Source organism: Heptranchias perlo, chromosome 33 (assembly GCF_035084215.1).
Source record: "Heptranchias perlo isolate sHepPer1 chromosome 33, sHepPer1.hap1, whole genome shotgun sequence".
In the NCBI taxonomy this organism is placed as follows: Eukaryota; Metazoa; Chordata; class Chondrichthyes; order Hexanchiformes; family Hexanchidae; genus Heptranchias; species Heptranchias perlo.
The window spans coordinates 15013213-15029413 of NC_090357.1; positions in this window are offsets into that span (position 1 = coordinate 15013213).

A 16201-nucleotide genomic window follows, 5' to 3' on the forward strand; every position below is an offset into this window, starting at 1 on the left:
TTATCCAGTTCCCTTTTGAAGGCCATGATTGAATCTGCCTCCACCACCCCCTCGGGCAGTGCATTCCAGATCATAACCACTCGCTGCATAAAAAAAGTTCTTCCTCATGCCACCTTTGCTTCTTTTGCCAATCACCTAAAATCTATGTCCTTTGGTTCTTGACCCTCCCGCCAATGGGAACAATTTCTCTCCATGTACTCTGCCTAGATCCTTCATGATTTTGAATACCTCTATCAAATCTCTTCGCAACCATCTCTGTTCCAAGGAGAACAAGCCCAGCTTCTCCAGTCTATCCACATAATTAAAGTCCCTCATCCCTGGAACCATCTAGTAAATCTCTTCTGCACCCTCTCTAAGGCCTTCACATCTTTCCTAAGGTTGTGGCCGAACCAATGTTTTATAAAGAATCATCATGATTTCCATACTTTTGTACTCTATGCCAAATCCAAGTTCTTCTTCCAGTCCCGACTTAGGACGAGATAAAGAATGGGTGGGTACTTTTGCACGTGTGTAATGATAGAGACAATCCTTTTTTGCAACACTCCTCAGTACTTAGAGAAGAAAAGGACCATTAGTAGTGATCATGATAATATTCGGCTCCTATATAGAGATAGGAATCCAAACAAAAGTGGAAAAAAGAAACCGATATTGTAGAGAAGCTAAGTCCCCTCAATTCAATCAAATCTCTTCTTTTACTTAGCGACAGAATGACTGAAATCATCATCAGAATCTAAGGCTAGATAAACGACTTCATATAATCTGTGCAGGTTCTTACTTTTTCTAAACTCAACAAAAATCAAAGTGTACAAATGTGAAAAAACCTTTTGTACTGAACACGCCCAATATTTCACCAACATTTACGATCAGAGTTTAACTGAATTATAGCCGATAAATGAACACTGGACGAGTGATTTTAACCCTCCCTGCCTGCCTAGTGGAAACCAGGCAGGCGGGCAGTTAAAATCGCCCGTGGGACTTGCCTGCCGAGGTGCTGCTCACTTGCCACAGATTCCAATTTTATCCTGCTCTTATGAGCAGGCGGGAAGGACATCACCCGAAGCCGTTGGCGGGGGAAAAAAAGGAGGTGGTTTATTTCTTCTTTAAAATATGCAAATAGGGCTTCGATGGTGTCATCAGGGGCCTGCTTGTGCATGGAAGCCATTGAGGCTTTCCTACCAGGCCAATCTAGTGGGAAGAGGAGTCAGGGCCAGAAGTGGCCCAAAAAGGCAAGTTATTTATCTTTTTTTTTTAAACTTACCACATGAGGAAAATTTAGACCTCCCTTGCTTTAGGCTTCCACCCTCCCCCCACCCGATCGCAAGGCTCTCCCAAACCTCCTCCCCATGACTTTCTGCAGTGCCGGGGACTGCTCCTTTGGTCCCTGGAGCGGGCCTGTTGCCACCCGACATTGTGCTCCCCACCTGCCAGTCAGCAGCTACTTCCTGCCAGTTTCGGGTGGCAGACCGAGGCCCGGGAGTTACACGGCTGAGGTCGGGATGGTTTACTGCCTGCCTCGGCCCTCAACCGGACAAATCATGCACCGAGTTAAAATCAGGGCTTAAGATTTTATAAACCATAGAAAGGACTAATGCAGCAGCCAAGATTTACTGCAGCATGGCAGAAATTTGCAAGACAGGGAGGATGGTGCAGTAAAACATGTACAAGAAAAGAAGTTCATTGGTATCGGCAATAAGTATGGACTCAATGAATGACATTTCTTAGACCAAGGAGATGTGTTATAATCAATAATTCATTCAACGCCTCTGCAATTTCAATCTAGTTGATTATATCAAGATGAAGACTATGAATAAACAAAGGTTTTGCTTGACAGGCCCTCTTAAGGGTCAGTTTTTCCCAACAAAATTACATTTTATAAGGCAACTTGGGGTCCATTTTATGGCCATTTACAGTATGTGATGATGTCATTACCTAAACACATCACCATGTACAACTCTCAAGACCGTTGTTAGTTCAGTCTCAATGTAGTTAAGGTGAGGTTACACGCATCTTGGAGGAAGTACTCTGACTGCAGCAGTTAGAGCTGTGTAGATGCAAATCTCGAAGTTCTGATCTTGCTGGTTCTGTGGCATTGGATTTTCTTACTATTCCAGCAACTGAACCGAAAGGAAGCATTTGCTGGTTTTACTTTTTCACATCGCTCTCTACATTTTAGCATAAACTAAGGCAGGGTTTCCCCCCCCCCCCCTCTTTTAAACCGTGTGTATTCCTGCTTCCAAAGATTTACGCATCATTTTTGAGATTAAATGAAATTATCTCAGAAAATGTTACAAGGCATTTCAACTTTGTTAACAGAACATGCATCTGGCTACTTAAGCAGAAAATAGCACTAAATTCTACTTAAAAAGGGTCCATCAATTGCAAATATTTGGGCCAACTATAATAATTGTGGCTGATCTTTTTTCAGCCTGACAGTGCGTATGACACAGTGATATAGTCCGTGTTATTTGCATAATTGCAGTTTGGTGTGAAAACAATTCAAGAACAGTAATTTTTATGGAAAGAGTGGGTAACAATTATCTTTATAATTAACCATAACAATATTATGTGATTATAATATCTATTGAGGTGAAAAAAAACCCAACAAAACATGCACTGTAGGTTTAATGAGATTGTGAATACTCAGAGAAATTGTGAAACACTGTTAAAGCGATGCATTCAGAATCAGGGCACCCACCAGGCAGCTCAAAGAATGTTGTGGACACCATGAAGGGTTTGAGAGGGTCATGAGCAATTTTGTTCACAAAATCAGGGTCTCTAAGGCAGCTCGACAACAAGATTGATCCCGTCTGTCACAGAATTCATTGGGAAAGGGATGAGGATTATAATGCCAAGACATGTTCCAGAAAAAGTCTAAATTCATTGAGCCAAGGGTTGAAAGGGTACACAGGCTGAAGTTTGGGCTACAACACTGTAGTGCCAAACACCCGACAGTGCTCACTTTGACTGCAGCTCCTTGCTGGTAGTGCAGGATCAATGAATTCTGTCTCAAATGAAGTGAATTTCATGGCCTATGTTGCAGTATCTGGTAGTAGGACTGATTGGGCGTCATTTTAGCACCCGCTATCGGGTGCGTTCCTGGCAGGGGGGCTCCGAAAATCGGAGAATCCCGGAGCTGGGCCGGAGCCCGCCCACTTCCGGGTTCCCCGCTGACGCGCCGGCGTGCGCGTGCAGCCCCCGCTGGTGGGAATCCCGCAGGCAATTAAAGCCAGCGGGGTTCCACTTGAAGGTATTTATTTAGGTATTTCAGGTCATTAACTGACCTGATTAAAGGATTATGTGGGATTTTAGAGCAAACTGGGACTGTTTCCCACAGTGGGGGAAACACTCCCAGTTGAAATGTACGTGTTGCAGCTGTCAGCCTGTGGCAGCTGCAAGGGTCCATTTGACAGGGGGGAGGGGGGGTGGGGAGACCCTCACCCATTACAGGAGGCCACTCTGTCACTTGGGACAATGTTTGGCCTCCACCACCCTCCTCCTGACAGTCAAAGTCACCAACCTGCACACTTACCCCGGGGTCCAGAGATATGTACCTACCTTGCGGACCCCTCAGATGTACATCTTGCGGATGGGGGCCGCCGTAGCTGCAGTCATGACCTCCTCGGAGGGCGAACAGCATCACCAGCCTCACCATCCACACCGTCCACCTATGACATGTGGAGCTCCACAACACAGTGCTGTGACACATCCACCTGCACAGCAGGAGGGAGGGCTACCGCAGAGAGAGATGCGTCGCAGAGGGCACTACCCTCGCCACAGGGTCCACAGACCGAGGCTCAGCTTCCTGGACCTCTCGGAGCAGCAGTGCACAGAGGCTCAGGGTCACTCAACATGTAGTCGTGGACATCTGCAGCCTCCTTCATGCCGAGCTGCTCCTGGCTGACCCGAGCACCATCTTCTTACCTGTCGCTGTCAAAGTCACCACTGCCCTCAACAACTTCTCCTCCGCATCCTTCCAGGGTGCAACCGGGGACATCGCCGATGTCTCTCAGTCGTCTGCGCAAAAGAGCCCTGCAAATACACCGACACCCACTCTGCAGTGACACAATGGGTGGCATCAGTTGTGGGTCCTCAGTGATCCTCAGGAGAGGGCATTATTGCACAGACCAGACAGGATTCGCGAAGACGTGGCAGTAGTGGTGCCAATATAATACGTAATGTGAGTTGGTCAGAAATTCAATATAAGTTACACCCATGACAAACCCTCAAACACCCTTGTGCATCCCCTTCATGCTCATGACACGTTTGCCTTACGCTGCCTACTGCACATATGTGATGCATGCCCTGTGGCTGCATCACAGGTAGTGGCAGGCTGAGTGAGGCTGACCGTGAAAGGGATGCACGAGAGGGTGAGTATGAGAGCGAGCCATGAGATTGTATGAGGATTGGGTTGAGTGGTAGTGGCGGGATGAGTACTGGCGAGTTGAGTAGGCGCAGGTAAGATGAGGATGAGGTTTGAGTGGTTATGAGGGGTGATGTGACAGAGTTGCGTTGGCAGTGCTGAAGGAGATGTGGGGTGGGGGCAGTGATGTGGCAGACGGAGTGTAGGGGAAAGACTAAGTGTACTCACTTTGGCTGACCTACTGAGGTCATTGGAGCGCCTCCTGCACTGTATGCAGGTGGGCGATATGTTGGTTGCGCTGGTGACCTCCTCTGCCACCTCGAGCCAGGCCTTCCTGGTGGCAGAGGCAGGCCGCTTCCTCCCACACGCCGGGAGGAAGATCTCTCCTCCCCCTCCTCCTCACCCCATGTATTGATACCTGGGGTGAGGCATCATTAAACTGGGAGCAGCCTTCCCCCTGGGCTGCTCCATGCTGTAATTTTTGCTGTTTGTTACAGCATCTGTCAGTGGAGGACTGCCCCTTTAAATAGAGCTCCTCCAGCCGACAGATCTTACTGCACAGGCGCAGCCTGCCCGACGCGCAGATCAGCAGTGGGGAACCCGGAAGACCAGGTAAGTGGATCCAATTAGTGGATTGGGTGCTACAATCACGTGGGGAGCTGACTAATTTCACCGGGCGCGTTACCCACGCGCTCGATAGCCCCCCCTGCCGAGAACCCGCAGCCCTGCTAACATCGGGCCCATTATTTTCATTTCAAATTACATTACGGTTTTTTTGGTGAAGATCATTTCATTTTGTTTATAAAGAATGGGATTTTGTAGTACACTAAAAAAAAAATCAGAAATCTTCCCCGGTCGTGATCATTGAAAATACAAATTGGTTGCAAAAATCCTAAAAGTTTGGATGATATATCGATATTAAAAGTTGAGAATATGGGGCTGCTGCAGGGATTCACATAGCTAGAGAAATAATTTTCAGAAAACTTTAGCCACTGGTTTGAATATTATATAAACTGGTCATTTCGGATCCTATTCTCTTTTTTCACTCTTGCAATAAGGAACTGGTATTAAGGAGTCTGCTTTAATTTTAGAAAACTCCAAACAGCAAAGACTCATCCAGGGATTCACTGAGCTGGGGGCTCGGCTTGCCAATGATCCTGTTAGCAGTTCAATCAATTGTTTTCAAATGCTCACAGTGGAAGATATATTACTTCATGCAGTGTAGGCATCTGCGGTGTTATTTAGGATGTTAGTGCTGCAATATAGCAAAATATTTTCTCCAACACTCGTTTATAAGAGGAGGCTCTATCCTGGCTCTGTGAGATTGTAGGCATATTGAAAAGGAGTCCCTACTCTGAAAGTGTCTGCAGCTTAACCTGGAGGGGTCAATTGGGAACAGTTTTAATTTTCTACAGCGATTGCATAAATTAACTAACTTACTTTGCCCTAATAAATAGCTACAGTAAATGTCAATTTATTTATTTTTCAACATTTCTGCCCTGTAACCCTAGATTCTATGAAAAAGTTAAATCATCAGACTGGAAGACAATTTCAAAAGCACTTGAATGCACTGAGGCACAGCCTGACTCAGAGGAAAGCAAGAGCAACATCCTACTCCTCACTGCGATCCTTTTGCCTAGTTAATTTAGTCAGATAATATCAAGATCAAGAACTATATTAAGTCTACTGCTGGATGTTGAACAAGCAGAATCAAAAGTAGGACATCTGAAGCCAGTGAAAGAAATGCTAGGAGGTGCCGTTCACTTATCACATCCTAACAATAAGGATCCTTCCTCCCTCACAGTGATTAAATAAGAAAAGGTGCTAGTCTTTAATCTTTTTCCTTTCAAATCAAAGAGGCATTTTGATCTTTACATTATTGGTGCATTTTCTTAAACCACCATTGAAACTAAGGAGATGCTCTGGAGGTATCATTTCTGAGGCCTAATGGGAACAACTTGGATCTATTCATAGATTCCTGAACGTGCTTCCTTTGCATTCAGGAGCTATATGGGATCAAATGAGAGTTAAATGGAGCTTAGTTTTTTTTTGGAGTGCAGGGGCAGAGGGGAGGAGAAGCTGAAATTGTGAAGCCCCCATGGTGCATCGTGTTTACTGGTTTCATTACTAACTGGTAGGGGTGCCAACCTGCTCCCACAATTCTAAAGAGTCAGGTCCCAATCTGAGTCATGCCAGAGGAGATGCCATGTGGAAGAGAGAGACGAGATGACATTTATCACAGCTTGCAACATTCCATGTCACAGCAAACTGAGGCTCCAGCGTTCTACATTAACCTAACATCTAGCTGTGGAAAGCATGCGAAGTAATTGGAATCCAAAATTACATTTATTTTTATGCTGCTTGTTAATCAGATTATTAAAATACATTTCAAAGCAAAATAAGTACATGGTTGTAGTAGTTTTAACTTAATATTTCATAAAATTAAACTACAGATTGCAATATAGTAAGAAACAAGTTCAGTTTACTCTTCCTTTTAGGTGTCTACCATTTAGGCAGTGCAATAGCACAGTTTACCCAGATACTGATTCCCACTGCTTTGCAGAGCCATAATCAAAAAAAATGGACTCAAGCCAAAGAAGGAGATGCTAGGAGCAGTGACCAAAATCTTGGTCAAAAAGGTATGTTTTGAGGAGGGGCCTAAAAGGAGGTGAGGGAGGTGAAAGGGTTTAGAGAGGGAATTCTAGAGTCTAAGGCCTAGGTAGCTAAAGGCATATCCACTAATGGTGGAGCAAAGAGAGGGGAGGATGCATAAGAGGTCAGAGTCAGAGGAACAGAGATCGGAGGGGGAATGTGGAAGGTTCTGGTTTGTCCATGTTTTAATGTTTCCACGTGTCCCGTTTATTTCCACTTGGTCATATTCTGTACCAACTGTGGATTTGTTAGGTTAAAAAAAAAACCTCATTCTGATCTGTGATTATGAAGATATTAATATCAGTGTAATTTTTTTATTAATCAGTCTCACTTGATTTGAATAAGCGATTTTGTGTCATCCCATTAAATGAACTATAATTCATCTCTAATACTGATATTCATACCTTGCTGAGCTATGTAGCCAATATCTCCCTTAAAATTATTACTGTACCTAAGCCATTATCAGATACCGGCGAATAAGCCTGAATAGGCTTGAGAAAGGAACACTTAGCATTATATCACTTTGTATGGGCGTGTTGTGCTATGAGCTGCTTGCTCTGACTCTATTACCTTCTCACTAAAACTCCCATTAAGTAGCAGTACAGGATGATGAGTAAAGGATTAAAAATCAGGCCACAGCTAGCGACTTTATACAGCGGCTCCTCATGCGCACCTTAATTACTTCTCACAGACCATTTAGCAATGTAAAGTACTGAGTGAACTGACAGAAAATGTAACAGTATGTTCTATTAGAAGACCCAGCAAGAAAATACTGAATGTTGACACAACATAAATCTTACGGAGTGTAATTTATTTTCTTGTTTTATTAACTTGCTGGCTTCCAAATGACACAGTGGTTACTTTTATATGTGACTTTTCCAAATGGCATAGTTTAAAATTCAAGACAATAGCCTCTTTAAAAGTCTGCAAGAATCACATTTTCAGACATTTCCCTGAAGCCACCTTTTATTCATTTACTGTGCATCCGCAGCATTTACTGGGTTTTTACCTTCAATTTTTAAAGATAGAATAATTATGCACAGCTGTTTAATTATACATTTGAAAAGTTACTGGAGCTCTCTGTAGATTGTCTGCAGTGGTTTGGTGGTTTCTGAGTAATTTAACACACCTGGCAGTCACCAGATTATTTTAATGATTGTGTGTCTGTCGCTTTCTGGTTTTCTCCCTCTTCCACTCATTAATCTCCCTTTCACTCCTTCCCTCGCATATCTCTTTCGACATCCTCACCCTATTGCTCCTCCCCTCTCTCCCATATCACCTTCCTCCATATTCATACCTCTCAAGTATCTCACTCTTCCTTCTCTCTCCTGTAACTCTTGACCTCTTTTGTATATCTCCTCTCTCGCTCTGTCCTTTTTTCTTTTTCATTTCATTCACTATCACACACGCACTAAGTAAAACTTTAATATCTTACTGATGTGGACTCCTAGTCCAACGAGTGCTACAGTAATTATCTGTACCATCTCCTCTGAGAAGCAATATAAAAATTGAGTTCCCAAAATGCAGAACTTAATTAAATGTAGTCTAAATTTGCATAATGTCAAAAGCTTTGAAGTAAATCCATGACTTACAATGAAACATTTAGATATATTCCTTGTAACTCTTATTGAATTGTGTATTTCTAAAATAGACTTCCACATTGGATGCCTTGCTGAGCAGATATCAAACATTTGCAAGAAATTTACCCCCTACTTACTGCATGAAATACATATTCCTACATTGTCTGAATTTCTTCCACTATCAAATAGAATTTGTAGAAAGTTCAGTTTGGAGGTGGGCCATCTGCGACATCTGTCTCTGAACAGTATCCCAGGGAAAAATACTCAAAATACTTTTGGCTTATCTCAATTTATTTCTTTCAATGTTATATTTTGCTACAGAGTCCCCATGTTTTTCTGTTTTTTTCCCCCAGGTTTTAGTTTCCTCTTTTTTTAGTTCTTGTATATCTTAACAGGACCAGATATGAAGACAGAAGATAGAATATTATGAGGAAGGTTGCTATAGATAGGAAAAGAACCAGATGGAGTATTTGTAAAGTCAGCACAGTGATGGAAAATAGACTAGCTGTAAAAAACAAGAGTAAAAGTAAAATAAACACACAGCAACTAAGGAAATAAGTCAGGTAACGACTTTGGTAACTGGGAAAGAAGAATGTTAATAAAAGTGAATAGAATTTTTTTTTCCAAACCAGCTTAAATTTACACAGGCCTGGCAGATTTTTCTAGCCTTTACATTAAAAAAATGATGCAACTACACCAAATTGACAAGCTCAGTTGTGATGGGATTATAGGGCAGCTCAATTTACTTCATAATTGTGTATCAGCTGAGAACCAGGACTGCAAAATTTCCTATTACAAACTTGCCAGGGGCAGATTCTCTCAAGTAGAGTTGGTGAAAAGCATAGGCCACGTCTGTTTTGTGAGTGGTTCTTCTTTGGCTTTTTAATTCCCTCTGTTCCACTCTGCACGGCCTTCTTCCCCTCTCATTAGTTGTCAGGCTATTGACACTATTGGCATACTTTATTAATTTTACACGCCGTTAATTCTTCCAGTCAGAGTTATTGTTAGAGCATCCAGTGAGTGAAAAGCTAATTTAGGCAAGTGACTAGAAGGCCATCTCACCATGCAGAAAATCCATTAATTTAAACTAAAAAAAAATACACCATTCTTAATGTAACCTTTCAAACCTTATTAATAGATTCTCACTAATAAAATAAAAGTAATGGGTAAAATAATAAAGATTAAAAACTCCTGAATCAAAGAGCTAAAAAGACAATTTATGTTCCAAGATTTAACTCCTTGATGAAAAAGGTTTTAAGTAGAAAATCTATGTGAACTTTTAGCCTCCCTTGACAATCCTAACTTCAAAGCACTGCTCAGAATATTATGAATGAAAAATCAGTCAGCTGGAATAAAAGCAATATGAAAACCCCCAAGGGGCAAAATCTCATTCCCAGAAATCTTAAAATCCAGAGTTAATTTTCTCAGAGTGTCACTGTATTTGTTGTTTCCTGGAGTGTTAAGAATCTATTTTCAAAGGTTTTAACAATGCTTTCAATGTTGTGCACTATTATGGTAAACCCAGTGATCAATTGAGGATGAGTGTGAATCCAATTTCTGGCTGCTCAATGAAGGAATTTTTGTTTGGTTCCCAGGAGTCTAGTGTTGGGTTTGTGCTTGCTGTGGGTGTTGTAATGGGCACCTATTGATGTTCTCTGGTCGTGCTGGGGAACTTGGTGTGCTAGGAAGTCCAGTGATAATGATAGATGTGTGCAACCCAGAAGGCTTGTTTACTCGTTTCGATTAGGTGGGTGGTACGTTGACTTCGCGAAAAACATATTTTACCTTTACCAAAGCAAAACCCAAATGTTCCTTCCTGTTACCTACTACACCGAAATCTGAATTGCTGATTTCATTCACACAAAAGATCAGAATGGTTTGTCTCTGGTGTAATTAACTGCATTGTACCTTTGATGTATATAAAATAATTTGTTCTATAGTACAGATTTTGTACATAATGCCATCACTCAAAATGTTAATATTTTCTGGGATTGTCAACATTATTTTGTAACATCGGTTTGGTTAATCGCGTATATGTGTATAAAGGATTGTTACATTTAAGAATCTCTACATCAAACATGTCAACAAACATGTTGGGTTTCTAACCTTAAAAACAGGAGTTAGAAGCAGGTCTGAGGTTCTTCTGAAAATAGGTGGTGAACTCAGAATGAAAGCTCACTATCAATTTCCTGCTGCATTGATACATATATGATGTGTTCAGGCTGAAGGTTTATGAGAAGATGAAAATGATTAAATTTGCTCTACCAGGAAATGGATACTTTGTTTATTGAATATATATGGATTATTATATTCAATTTGAAGAAGTTCGAGAAGAAGAATTGATTCTTTACAGATTTTCTCAATGCATAGTATGTTTAGCCAATTTGTTGCACTTCATTTTAGAATAAATACACAAGTTGCTTTAGTCTGTCTGACAGTTGTCCTCGTTACAAAGACAGTTCGGTAGCATAAAGTGAGATGTTAAATGCAGTAAACAGATTACTACAAATGGGAGAAATTGTTAATTCCTGTGTGAGGACAGAATATAGAAAAGGCACAATTGCCTGATAGCAGTTCCTGTACCTACAATCAGACAACTGAAAGAAGGTTTTCTTTCTAAATTAAAAAGCAGAACCTCAAAAGATAATAATCTCTAGATTACTACCTGAGCCATGTGCAAATTGGCATAGGGACAAAGAGATTAGATGGTTAAATACATGGCTGAAAGAGTGGTGAGGGAAGCAAGGGTTTCAATTCATGGGGAAAGAGGGAGCTGTTCTGTTGGTACGGGCTCCACTTAAACCAGGCTAGGACCAATTCCTGGCAAATCAAATAACTAGGGCGGTAGATAGGGTTTTAAACTAATAAAGGGGGAGTGGGAAAAGAGAGTTCGAAGGTAAATTTATAAGTCTAAAGTGAAAAATCAAGGCCATAGAGCTGAGTAGTGATTTGGGTAAAAACAAACAGAGTGTATCAGGAAGGGACAGAGAGTTTAACAAAGGTAATAGGGCATTAGTGACTAAGGTCAAATCAGGGAAAAATAGTAAAAAGTTAAAATGAAAGGCACTATATCTAAATGCACGAAGCATTTGTAACAAGATAGATGAATTAATGGCACAAATATAGATAAATGGGTTTGATCTAATAGCAATTATTGAGATGTGGTTGCAGGGTGATCAAAGTTGGGAACTAAATATTGAAGGGTACTTGACTTTTAGAAAAGATCGGCAAAATGGAAAAGGAGGGGGGATGGCCCTGCTAATAAAGGATGTGATAAAGGCAGTAGTGAGAAAGGATCTTAGCTCAGAAAATCAGGATGTGGAATCAGTATGGGCGGAGCTAAGAAATAACAAGGGGCAGAATAGTTGATAGGCCTCCTAACAGTAGTTATAGTGTTGGAGAGAGTATAAATCAGGAAATTAGAGGATCGTGTTAAAAGCATAATGCAATAATCATGGGGGTCTTTAATCTTCATATAGACTGGGCAAACCAAATTGGCAAAAGTAGTTTAGAGGATGAATTCATGGAATGCATTCAAGACAGTTTCCTAGAATGATATATCGAGGGACCAACTAGGGAACAAGCTATTTTAGATCTAGTATTGTGTAATAAGACAGGATTAATTAGTAAATCATATAGTTAAGGATCCTCCAGGGATGAGTGATCATAATATGATGAATTTCATATCGAGTTTGAGAGTCATGTAGTTAAGTCCAAAACTAGGGTTTTAAATTTAAACAAAGCCAATTATGTAGGTATGGGGTGGGGGGGTGGTGAGTTGGCTAACGTAGATTGGGAAATTAGATTAAAAGATATGATGGTAGATAAGCAATGATGAATATTTAAATAAATAATTCATAATTCTCAATTAATATACATTCCCTTGAGGAATAAAAGCTCCACTGGAAAAATGATCCGACCGTGGCTATCTAAGCAGTTAAGGATAGTATTAGATTAAAAGAAGAGGTTTACAATGTTGCCAAAAAGAGTAGTAAACCTGAGGATTAGGAGAGTTTTAAAAATCAGCAAAGGATGACCAAAATATTGATAAAAAGGGAGAAAATTGAATGAGAGTAAACTAGCAAGAAATATAAAAACAGATTGTAAAAGCTTCTACAAGTATGTAGAAAGGAAGAGATTAGCAAAAGTAAATGTGGGTCCCTTAGTGGCAGAGACAGGAGAAATTATAATGGGGAATAAGGAAATGGCAGAGAAGTTAGATATAAATTATTTGTTTATCTTCACAATAGAAGACACAAAAAACATATCGGAAATAGTGGGGAACCAAGGGTCTAATGAGGGAGGAGTTTAAAGTAATTAAGATTAATAAATAAAAAGTACTGGAGAAATTAAATGGGACAAAAAGCCAACAAATCCCCTGGACCTGGTGGCCTGCATCCTAGCGTTTTAAAAGAGGTGGCTGTAGAGATACTGCATGCATTGGTTGTGATCTTCTAAAATTGCCTAAATTCTGGAATGGTCTCCGTGGATTGGAAGGTAGCAAATGTAACCCCACTATTAAAGAAAGGAGGGAGAGAAAACAGGGAGCTATAGGCCAGTTAATCTGACATCAGTAGTAGGAAAATGCTAGAATCTACTATTGAGGATGTAGTCACAAGGCACTTAGAAAATTATAATATGATTAGGCAGAGTCAACATGGTTTTATAAAAGGGAAATCGTGTTTGACAAATCTATTAGACCTTTTTTGAGGATGTAACTAGCAAGGGGAAAAGAATGTAGTATATTTGGATTTTCAAAAGGCATTCAATAAGATGCCACACAAGAGATTGTTACACAAGATTAGGGCTCATGGGATTGGGGGTAATATATTAGCATGGATTGAGGATTGCTTAACGGACAGAAAACAGAGTAGGAATAAATGGGTCATTTTTGGTTTGGCAGGTTATAACTAGTGGAGTGCCACAATGATCAGTGCTTGGGCCTCAGCTGTTTACAATCTATATCAATGACTTGGATGAGGGCATCGAGTGTAATGCATCCAAGTTTGCTGAAGATACAAAGCTAAGTGAGAAAGTAAGCTGTGAGGAGGATGCAAAGTGGCTGCAAAGGGATATCGACAGGTTAAGTGAGTGGGTGAGAGGTGGCAGACGGAGTATAATGTGGGAAAACGTGAAATTATCCACTTTGGTAGGAAGAATAGAAAAGCAGCATATTTTTTAAAAAGGTGATTGACTAAGAAATGTTGGTAGTCAAAGGCATTTGGGTGTCTTTGTACATGAATCACAGAAAGTTAACATGCAGGTACAGCAAGCAATTAGGAAGGCAAATGGTATGTTAGCCTTTATTGCAAGGGGGTTGATCTAGAAGAGTAAGGAGATCTTGCTGCAGTTTTGGTCTCCTTACCTACAGAAGCTTATACTTGCCTTAGAGGGGTGCAACGAAGGTTCACTAGATTGATTCCTGGGTGAGAGGGTTGTCCCATGAGGAATCATGGAGTAAAATTGGCCTATACTCTCTGGAGTTTAAAAGAATGAGAGTTGATCTCATTGAAACTTACAACAATTTTTTTTTCAAAAAGAGGGCTTGACAGGGTTGATGCAGAGAGGCTGTTTCCCCCAGCAGGAGAATCTAGAATTAGATATCATAGTCTCAAAATAACAGGTCGGCCATTTAGGAGATGAGGAAAAAATTCTTCACTCAGAGTGTTGTGACTCTTTGGAATTCTCTACCCCAGAGGACAGTGGATGCTCAGTCATTGAGTATAATCAAGATTGAGATTGATGCCTATTTGGACTCTAAGGGAATCAAGGGATATGGGGATAGGGGAGGAAAGTGGAGTTGAGGTAGAAGATCAGCCATAACCTTATTGAATGGCGGAGCAGGCTCAAGGGGCCATATAGCCTACTCCTGCTCCTATTTCTTAGGCTTATAAGGTTTTATTAAAACCCTAGAATTGGAATACTGAGGCAAGTTTTCATGAAAATCATGCTAAATTTACACAAATGTTTACAAACACAGTGATGGCGAGTTTGGCTGATTGAGTCTAAAAAGATTGCCCTTTGAAAAGTAATCAAATGATATTCAATCAATGATGCTTTTGACAAGGCTTTAACACAGCAGATAGCTGTAGGGAAGTGGCATTTTCCTGCTGTATGGTTTGAGGCAAAGTACAGAATCAATTGCTCAACTGACCAAGCAGTACTTGATAGTACCAGTGGATAACACAAATCACAAGATAAATATGGATGGACAAGGCCATTTGACCCATCTTAGTTCATCCATCCAAAAAGTCCCTAAAGTTGTGGGGGTCAAAGCAGGTGGCGAACTGTTTAGCATGAGGACCGGCAAATTTTAACTCTGGGGCCTCATTAGCATTTCCCAACACTGACTACAACCTGAAGCTGGTGGAAATGACATCATCACTGGCAGGCAGGAGTCAAAATTCATGAGGGTCAGGAAATGGTCCCCAGGAAGATAAGTAGGAATGGGGAGAAATGGGAATGTCTGAGAACAAGGGAGATAGGGTGGCAACGCATCCCTGTGGGGCAAGGAGGAGCACCCCTAGCCCAGAAGGAACTTTAAAAAAGAATTAAAATTAAAATTTACCTGGGCCTCCTGTGGCCAGGATCCTGCCTTTCACTGGCAGGTTTGAGGCCGTGAATCCCTTAGTCAGACCTTTAGTTAAAATGGCAGGCACGCCCAACGGACAGCATCATCAAGACACAACTTGGCCCTTTAAATTAGGCCCCCACTCCTTTGGTCTTCCTGTGCCTAATTTCCAGCTAGTTAAAATGGTGGGGGGTGGGAACACAATGCGAACCGCACCCACCATTTTAACTGTGCCCCCTCCCCGCATCTAAATATATACATAACACCCAGGCAATCAAAATAATTAGCATGTTGAGATTAATGCGCTTCACCTAATTTTCAGTTCCTCTGTATTTTAAATCATTTGGTTAATGGACGAGCTTAAGAACCATTTAAAGCAATTACTTAATATGAATAGTTCTATTGAAACCTGATACATACACTTAGTTCCTAATGGCTAAAATATGGTCCAGCAATAAACAGAGGTAGAATTTGCTTCAAAGGAAATAGATATCTCATGTGGAAATTACATCCTCACTTTTATTCCATTTATGTTTGAAATTGTGCTTTGGTAAAAGGTTTCTAAAAAAAATGAAAGTGCCAATTTATTTTTCTTTTTTTAATAAAATTGACCAGATGTTTTAAATCATCATTAAAATTCTTGGTGAAACAAAAAAGGTAAATTGTGATTTCCTATAAAAACTAATATAATTAGTTTGTCCCAGAAAAGAAATATGCTTCACTTTTTTTTTTAAAATGGGACACCATCCAGCTATATTAGTCTTCTTGAGTCGCAATGAAACTTTCAACAAGGAACTTCCACAGTTCCAACACAAGATGATACTAAAGCCTCAATTTTGCAAGGCTTAGCTGGCAGAGCAGAGCCTTGCTATTGGTGAGCATAGGTCACAAAATTGGGTGCACATGTCCATGTGCCTGATTTACTCCATTTTGGATTTTGTGGTCAAGAAATTGGCCAGGCACAAGGAGGCAGCACTGGAGACCAGCGTTAGCCTCAATTAAACAGTAAAATTAGTCAGAATTGGTCCCAGGCCAGAA